The 9,107-nt window shown below is 47.0% G+C and overlaps 1 protein-coding gene across 2 annotated transcripts in view; it reads right to left on the bottom strand.

Annotated features, from left to right (window-relative positions):
• SVIL (supervillin) overlaps window positions 1-3,387 on the bottom strand; it is a 137,694-nt gene extending 134,307 nt beyond the window's left edge. For both annotated transcript variants that reach the window (XM_035318898.1, XM_035318896.1), the window contains exon 1: window positions 3,331-3,387. The gene's annotated coding sequence lies outside the window, so the exon portion shown is untranslated. The remainder of the gene's footprint in view (window positions 1-3,330) is intronic.
• Between the last annotated feature and the right edge of the window lie 5,720 nt (window positions 3,388-9,107).

Consider the following 9,107-nt stretch of genomic DNA (forward strand, 5'->3'; position numbering starts at 1 on the left):
GTGTTGGTTGACAAGAAGCTCAGCATGAGCAGCAATGTGTGCTTGGAGCCCAGAAAGCCAACCTTATCCTGGGCTGCATCAAAAGCAGCATGTCCAGCAGGGCGAGCGAGGGGATTCTCCCCCTCTCCTTTGGGGAGACCCCACCTGGAGTGCTGTGTTCAACTCTGGGACTGTAAGAAGGACATTAACATGTTTGAGTGAGTCCAGTAGAAGGCCACAAGGATGATCAAAGGGCTGAAGCACCTCTCCTATGAAGACAGGCTGAAGGAGTTGGGGTTGTTCAGCCTATAGAAGAGAAGGCCCCAGGGAGACCTTATAGCGGCCTGCCAGTACCTAAAGGGGCCTACAGGAAAGCTGGGGAGGGACTCTTTGTCAGGGAATGGTTTTAAACTGAAAGAGAATAGATTTAATTAGACATTAGGAAGAAATTCTTTATTGGTGCTAGGGCACTGGCACAGGCTGCCCAGCAAAGTTGCAAATTCCCCACCCCTGGAGTTGTTCCAGGCTAGGCTGGATGGGCTTTGAGCAACCTAGTCTAGGGGGTGGCATACCTGCCCATGGCATTGGGGTCAGAACTGGATAGGCTTTAAATTCCCTTCCAACCCAAACCATTCTATGGTTCTAGGACCTCAGAATGTGCTCCAGAGCACCATCTTTTTCTCCAGTTTTGAGCCAGGTCTGCTGTCCAGACTTGTCCAGCTTGGAGCCCACCCCACTACTCTAGTGTCTCTGAAGTCTTGTTCTGAAAATAAAAAAGTAAAAACAAAAGGAAGAACAGGATATTGGAATGAGTTAAGACATTCGTGAAGCTTAGCACAGTTTGGCAAACAGCTGATTTTTAACAGTTACAAGTAATGCGCTGAGTCAACCAGCATGAGCAAGTGATATGATATGAGCAAGTGATCTGGACCATCCATAAATTGCACTGAACCTCTCCCAGCTTACCCTCCATGCTTACCATTTGGGATTACTCTTTCAATCAAGATAGATCACAATCAAGAAAAAAAACCACGACACCACTCCAGTCTCTACGCTTTTCCGTCAGTTATTCTCCTGTAAACTACTTGCTGCTTTAAAAGAGAAGGTGTTTATCTTAAAATTCCAGTGCTGTACTTACCAGGTACAGACAAAATAAGTGTACTTGGAAAGCATTCTTTGCTACCAGCACTCCCCTTCTTTATAGTCAAGTCATATACTGCAGTTTATTTCAATTGAGAAAGACCTATAGGGGTGTGCTTATGTCTATCAGCAGAGGGGTGAGCTTCCATATTTCTGAAAGTTCTCTTTAACAAACATTTTACACATGGATGTAAATTCAGCTCTTTCACAAAGCAATTACTGCCATTATTTACTATGGAGGAACTAGGCAAACAAATCATTTAATGTAGCTACACAAAGGTATTATTTAAGACTTATTAGGAGGTACATCCACACCAAAGTTTACTTGCCATAACAAAGATTTCCCTACCATGTAGATCGCCTGACAGCCATGTCCCAACAGGCTCTAAATCGCTTATACTCATACCAAGTATTGTTCAAAGCAGACTTGCTTTCAGCAAGATTAAATACCTGTTCAGTTTGAACTGTCCCAGTGCCAGGATAAACTACACTCGACCAGTTCAGACAGTTATCCCACCAGGCACCAGTGGCCTCTGAAACTCCCAGTACCCCAGAATCTGCTGCTTCTGGGAATTTTGCCAGGAGCTGTGGGATAGCTCTCCACTGAAGACATTACAAATTAAATATTTTAGAAGTGTGCTTGTGTTTACATGGAGCAAGGCTGCAACAGTTCAGAATATGAGTCAGCATGGTTTGCATCCACACAGAACTGAGCAGTGCGGTTAGAAACTATACGTTTTCAATAGAAACAAAGAGTGTGAAATGATTCCCCCAGTGGAATACACTCGGGCTGCACCTAACAGAAGCTAGCAATCACGTGAAGACAGGAATTTTGTTCAGAACCTCACTGCTTGAAGGCACGCAATTTGCCTCTAGTAATTTCAAAAGTTTCTGTGCGGAACAGACACCTCGGTTGTGCTTGCATCAGTGAGGTTAAGAATGATATCACGGCCGGATAAACTGACAGGCACGCACATCCACACTAAGATGCGGCTTTTTAACTCTTATTTGCCTCATTTAAAGTGACAGCTGAAATACATTTCCCACCGGGACGGTACAGAAAATAACTAAATGCATCTCAGTTCGTTAATACAACAGCACCCAACAAAGTCTCCAGGCAGATAACAAAGAACTGAAACAGAGCAAACTACTCCCGTGCATCCCATGCCGTCACCTACGGAGAAGCACCGAATGGCCAGGCCAACACCCTCTTACTGAGGCCTCAAGGGGCACCGGAGCCTCCAGGGGCACAGGAAAACAGCATGCCATACCAGGGAAGAATTTCTGGCCGCGGGAACAGCTGTCAGGGCTGCACTGCAGGAGCTGAGCTGAACCACTACTCCTTCCTCCCGTCTCCACCACGGGCCCCGCCGTCTCTCGGAGGCGTGGTGCACACCAGGACCGCTTCTCTGCGAGCAGAGACGAAAGCGTGGACCACACTTCCAGGCACAGGCTGGCAGAAACCCTGGGACCGCTGGTCGCTCAGGGCAGCGCCCAGCCTGAGGATGGCACCTCCTCAGCTGGAGGTAACCCTGTGTGCTGCGTTCGGCTCTGCTGTCACAAACCACACGGGCTTCATGAGCCTGTCAAAGGAGGCTTCCACTCCAAAGCGGCTTTTGTTTTCATCCTGAACGCAAGAGATTGAGGTAACTGCGGGCTGAGAACACTTCTCAGTATGAGATAGTTTGGTTCGCTCCTAAAGAGACACACAGTAAAAATAACCGGGCCGGCTGAGAACACTCTCCGTACGCTATGGGACGGCCGTGCCCACCGGGAGAGCGCTACCTCTCGGGTCATGAGATGCCACCGGCGCTCAGAGCGCTCAGTGACGCCACTGCCAGCTGTCGAAGACCTACAAAAACATCAAAACCAAGCGGCTAACTCGCACTTCCTACTCGCGCCCAGCCTGCCAAGCAACACGCTCGAGTACAGCCGACCTCTGCGGGACCACCTCCACCCCTCCCGGGAGCGCCCTAATCCTCGGCCACGTGCGGGCATTGAGAGGCACCGGGGGCGGCCGGCAAGCGGCACGGGGCACCCACCGCGCTGCTACCCGCCCGTTCTCCCGAGCACGACACTTGTTCCCCCCCCCAGAGCACACCCGGCGGGGTCGGGGCAGGCGGGGGTCCCGCTGCAGCTCGGGCACAGCCTCGGGGGACTTCGGGCTGCAGCCCCCCGGTGCTGCCCGTCCCCGGTGCCGCCGCCACTCACCTCGCAGCCCGCGGCTCGGGGGCAGCCGCTGCCTCCGGCGTCCGCGCCTCCGTCCGGCGGGGCGGGGACCCCTCCGCAGGGGGCGGCCTTCCTCCTCCCTCTCCTCCTCCTCCTCCCCTTCCTCCCCCTCCTCCTCCTCCTCTCCCCCCTCCCCACGCGGGACGGGGCGGGGCGGGGCTAGGCGGAGAGGAGGCGGGGCCAACGCGGGGCTGGGACACGCCCCCGTCGTCTTGGCCACGCCCCCCTCCCCTGTGCGCCCCCTGCCCGGCTCGCCCCGCTTCCGCGCGCCTCCTGGAGGCGCTGCACCGCTCCTTAAAGGGGCCGCGCCCCTCAGCGCCCCCCTCGTGTTCCCCTCATGTTTCGTTACGGCGCACACAGCCCCTGTGGGTGTACAAATGGTGTTACAGAGTGCTGCCGTGGGGTGCGGTGGGGTGAAGCCCCCCAGGAGCCCCACAGAGGGACACCTCAGAGAGCCCTGTGCCCACACTGCTGCTGGGACCGCTGTGGGCTGGGAGCTGGGGGTGCAGAAAGTCATTGCCCCTCCTGAAGTACACTCAGACCATTTTCCTTCTTGGCTGTGCCGGTTCAAAATCAAGGCATTGTTAGGAGGGTGGAGGAAAAGTCTACGGTGTTGTAGACCTTACAAAGCAGTGCAGGAAGGGTGTTTGTCCATTCAGTACAGGGTGAGCAGAGCATCCAAGTTCTCTGAGGCTGAGCAGCCCAGAAGGCATCATCCCTAGTATCATTGTAGTATCATCCTTAGTTCCATTTTAGTACCATCCCTAGGGGCACATTTTAGTATCATCCTTTTTATTTTCATGCTCTACTCGCTCTAATCTTTAGTTTAGGCAAACACTTTCCTAAGCGTGTTATGTGGAGAATGAGTCCTGCTTCGCTTGTTTAGGGCTTATAAAGCAATCCGACTTATAAAGCAACCCGAAACATGACCACAAATAGAATTACCAAAGGGAGAATCGTTTGTAGGGTGTGTTAAACCCGAGAGCCCAGGCAGAGCACGTGGGATGAGGCAGAATAGCTCATTCTCTCCTGTCAGTTGCATACACACGAGCAGAGCTATCTTCTCCTCATCCTCACGAAGTCTGCAGAGAAGCAGCAGGGAAATCTCCAGGTGTGGAAACATGCTAAAGTGAGGCAAACCAAAGAAATTTCACATCAGCACCCCCAGTGTGTTTCACAAGGCACGCTACAAAATTCCTGCAGCACTCCAGCAGCTCTGTGCCCTTGGAGAAGTTCTGAACCGAAAACGGAGGGCCTAGCTCCAGACACTGCTGGGCTTTACAGCTCTGTGGCAGGGAGAATTTTCTTAATTGCAGGATAATGATGTGGTGTGGGCAAATGCCTTTTGCCTAGTGGTTATGAATTATTTTGTGCAGCAGATACATGAAACCCACATCAAACAGAAAGCGTAGACGTGTCATTCCAGTCTGGTTGAGGGAGAGGAGAAGGAAGGCTAGCACAGAAAGGAGGGCAGACCAAAACCGTAGCAAGGCTCAAAATCCTGGACTGAAAAGTGACCCTAAAAGTGTAACTTACCCTGCTGCCTTTCAACACAAGTCGTCTCATCCTATCTGAAACTATGAAAGGCCTTCACTTTCCCTAAGGATAAAAAGAGGCAGCAGCTTCTCACTAAAAATGTCAAGGTTTAGAGATGGAATTTTGATCCTGTAAAAAATGCCCTGTAAAACAGGCCTGAGAGAATTGAGTGGGAAAAAAAGAAAAAAAGTATCTGAATATTAAGTTTGCTTTTGTTGTGATTGACACGACGCTGTCCTTATTTATTTTCAAATATCAGAATGGTTTCTTGATGGAACTTTTACAACCAAAAACTTGCAATCCATTTAGCAAGAGCTCCGTTTTTACCCCAGTTCAGATCTGATTTGTCTGGATTTAGCTTTAGGCACAGTCCCTGCCATCCTCTGCCAGAGGTTTTTCTCCTGCAGGCTTAATCCATGATCCAGATACATGATTATTTAAAATTTACATTTAAAAAGGAGTACAAGATTGATTGGAATTCCAGGGGAGGAGAGGGAGGCACAATGATATAGTGGAATCTTTTGTTCCCAGCAGAACCAGGAAAGAATTAAGTTTATTAAAGAAACGTAATTTGGGTCAGACCAAGCGTCTTAATCCATGTCAGTTTAAAAGATGATTTTCCCTACTTTTTTAATGTTAGACACAAGCATTTGTGATTTATGATGGGAGTCAAAACCATCTGTACTTTGGGGCACAAGCAATTGCTTAGTTAAACAATGGGGCTGCCTGGGGGATTGATATAGGGAAGAAATGACATTCTTTTGCAAAGAATTCAGTGTATTTCAACCCAATGAAGTATCTGCTTTGTTTTGAAAAGTACCCTGCCGAAGACACAGTGACTCAATCTATTTTAAAGGAGTCAGGCAACTTTTACCTTTATGTGATTGGTATGACAACGAACAAGGTTGACACTGATGAAATACTATTACTGTTTGCTTGCCTTTGAGCGAGGCATGTGAAAAGAATTGGTCATCTCAGTCACACTGGCAGCATAGAAGTATTCACATCTTAAAAACATTTGGAACTGGTTGGTAGTCTGAGGTCTTGTCTGCACTCAGGATTAGCTCTGATTTCAGGAATTATTGTAGCTTCTGGTACAAACCCAGTGAAGTTAAAGCAAGCTGTGATGTGCACTGACGTCTGTGCCATTCAGTGGCTGATACAGGGCTAGTTCTAACTGCAGATGAGGTCAATGCAAAGGAACCAGTTTCTGAACGGTTTCCTATCCCAAATCAGCTCTCATCATGTGCTGAAGTAGTTTATTTGAAGTTTTTTTTTTTGGGGGGGGGGGAGAGTGTTGAGGGCCATCAGAAGATGACATCTGTAGCATTGTTTTAAGTTCTACCCTGCGCTGGGTGGAGATTCCATCTGTAACCAGATGCCGTGCTCCATATGGATTGATATGATTAGAAACAGGCTTGAAAATAACATTTAGCTTTACTGGTCAACTACCCAGACTTCAGTAAGCCAGATCTGTGAATGAATGTTGTGCCCACTGCTTCTTTTAAGTCCATAATTCAAATCCAGGAGTCTCTACGCTTAAGGGACTTTCTTGCCAAGCTGTGGGACTGACCTCTGTAGCTCAACACAGTCAATGTGCTGTGACAAAGATGTGCCTCAGTGTAGAGCCCAGCATAAACTGTTAATGTTAGCAAAGAGGCCAGAGGGGATAGGCAGAAATATGTCTGTTCCTGCAAGGTTTCCACATGTGGAGAAAGCAGGAAAAAAGTAACAATCTGCATTTCAACTGCTTTTCTAAATGAATGCATTCAACAATGTGGCAGGCTAGTAGCTTTCTCTTCCTGCCTAAGGCTATGCCAAACTAGAGTGAGGAAGCCTAGGGTCTTTTAAAAGAAGGTGTGAAAAACTCAAGGGCAAGTGTAGAATTTTAGAAAACAGCCAAAGCCTTCGTCCACCCTCGGAAGAGCAGAATGACAGAGCTCTGGCAGCCATTGCAGCCACCACCGATTTATTTACGAGTTCCTGGAGTCAGTCCAGTGTAATTATGGGCCTGAACTCCAGATCAGATTCACTTGACATTTGAGAAAGTCTGTGGAAAAACAGTAATAATAAACTGATAATAACCATCCGTCTCATAAGCAACAGAAAATAAAGGGAAGGGAAAGGGCAGGTGGGGAGAGGGGAGGGCAATATAATCCTGAAAAGATCTCCTGCTTGTCAGTGTATAACCCCTATATATTTTCTGAAAGGAGCTACAGAGAATTTTGGAGTAAGTCCTGAATCATGTCAGTGCTATTGCAATTACTGCACTGGAAAAAATGAAAATGGTGGGTGCGAAGGAAACTGGGACCAGTTGGGGCAGCAGTCTCTTTTGGTGTAGCAGATAGTTTGTGGCCCACGTGGCGTTTATCCAATCATGCTCATCACCTAAATTAAGTTACCATGAAGCCATTGGCTTTGGAAAAAGATGTTCGAAGAAAACTATGATGTAGCATATGATTTATTTTCAAATTCATGCACTGAATAGAAATAGACTTTTTGTTCTTTACTGCAAGTCTGATTCTGCTAGTTCATATCATTGGTATAACATGGGTGAAAATCAGGGTTAAAAGTCTTAGTATTTAAAACATCTGCAGTCTTACATCAAGATTTATATCCCACTGTTCGATCCTTTCCATCTGAATCACCCCATATTATTTTCTATTGAATTTCTGTAAGACAGCTTTAAAAAGCTAACTCGCTGGGAGTTTTCCAGAAAAAAATACTTTTCAAGTAAGATAAGTTGATTAATTCTGCTGAATGGAAAAGGCATCTTCTCTGACAAGAAAGAGGCCTGACATTTAGTTCACAGTTGTCTCGAGTATTTTATTTCAGGTGATGGAATTGAATTGCAAGTTATGAGTGAATGTTTAACGAAGCAAGAGCAGTTACGTTTGTGCTACGCCTAAACAGCATATTGTGGGTTTCCCTTACGTAGGGCTTCAGGACATATTAACTACACGTGCAGAGGTACACAGATGCATATATATAAATGGTTTTTCTCAGGGGGAGCATTCCAGTGAGTTGCTCTCATCAGACGACAACCAAAAGTCGAGTGTCCTGGCAATCAATACCGAGCGCAGTAACACTAGACAGTATCTGAAGGAAAAGGAATCCTGGACGAACGAAGGGGGTTAGTGGCCCAGAACATGTCATCTTCAGGTGACCTGCTTTAGCGCACTTACCCAACTTCTCAGGAACTTCTCATCCACGATGTGGAGTGTGTGACTCCAGCTGTGAAGGAGAAAGACTAGTGAAAAAGGAATGGCCACTGCAGAGCACGTTCAGTCCTCAGGTGGCTGGTGAGTGTGCACTTCTTCAAGCTAAGTCCCTGGGAACTGCACACATTGAAGTGGGTTAGCCCAGGCTGTTCAGCTCATTCTCCCTGATCTGACAACGGTATCAGGTTTTTCAGCTCAGGAACGATATGTGGAATTGGAGTTCTGTGTTATTTAAAGCCTTTTTTTTTTTTTTTTTTTTAAATGGCTTTTTATTTAACTTTACTTAACTTTTTATTTGACATTTATTTAACACTTCAGGTTATTGTGTTATTTCTGCATGCTTTTATACCTTCCTCTATAAATATCTATCTCATAGGTCTTAAGGAGATGACTTAGCAGTCTGGGGCTCTGGTGTAACATCAATAACAGAAGTGTAATATACAGGAATGGATTTTTTTTTTTTTCCTTCTTACCTAGCATACATCTGGTTTTCACCAGATGTGTCCTTTATTTATTTATTTATTTTATTGTTGTTGTTCTTGGTAATTTTGTCGAGGCAGAATTTGAGAATGCTGACAATTGTCTGGTACAGCCTGACCAAAACAGCAACCCTGCCCGAGCTGCTGGGTCGCTAGAAATCCTAGACACATCACTGCGCACTGCAGCTCGGCTCCACAAAGGATGCGCTACTTCCACCGAGGCAGACCTTCTGAGCATATGCTGCCCAGATGAACTGCGCAGCGCATAGTAAACCCACTTACTGGGGGAAGTCAGATTAACTATATAATTTATGCTCTGTACATCTGATACTTTAACATGCTGGGCTCACGGTTATTTTCTATTCTGCACATGCTTATAGCCTTCTAACGGGCATTTCTTGGGCTGGAAACACCTGACTTTTTATTTGTTTGTTTGCATGCCTCTCTATGTTGAGACAGGGCTAGTTGGAAATAACCAATTTTTGTTTGGGATCCGTCCATAACGTTCTGCAAGACTTGGTTG

Source organism: Oxyura jamaicensis, chromosome 2, assembly GCF_011077185.1.
Source record: "Oxyura jamaicensis isolate SHBP4307 breed ruddy duck chromosome 2, BPBGC_Ojam_1.0, whole genome shotgun sequence".
Classification (NCBI taxonomy): domain Eukaryota; kingdom Metazoa; phylum Chordata; class Aves; order Anseriformes; family Anatidae; genus Oxyura; species Oxyura jamaicensis.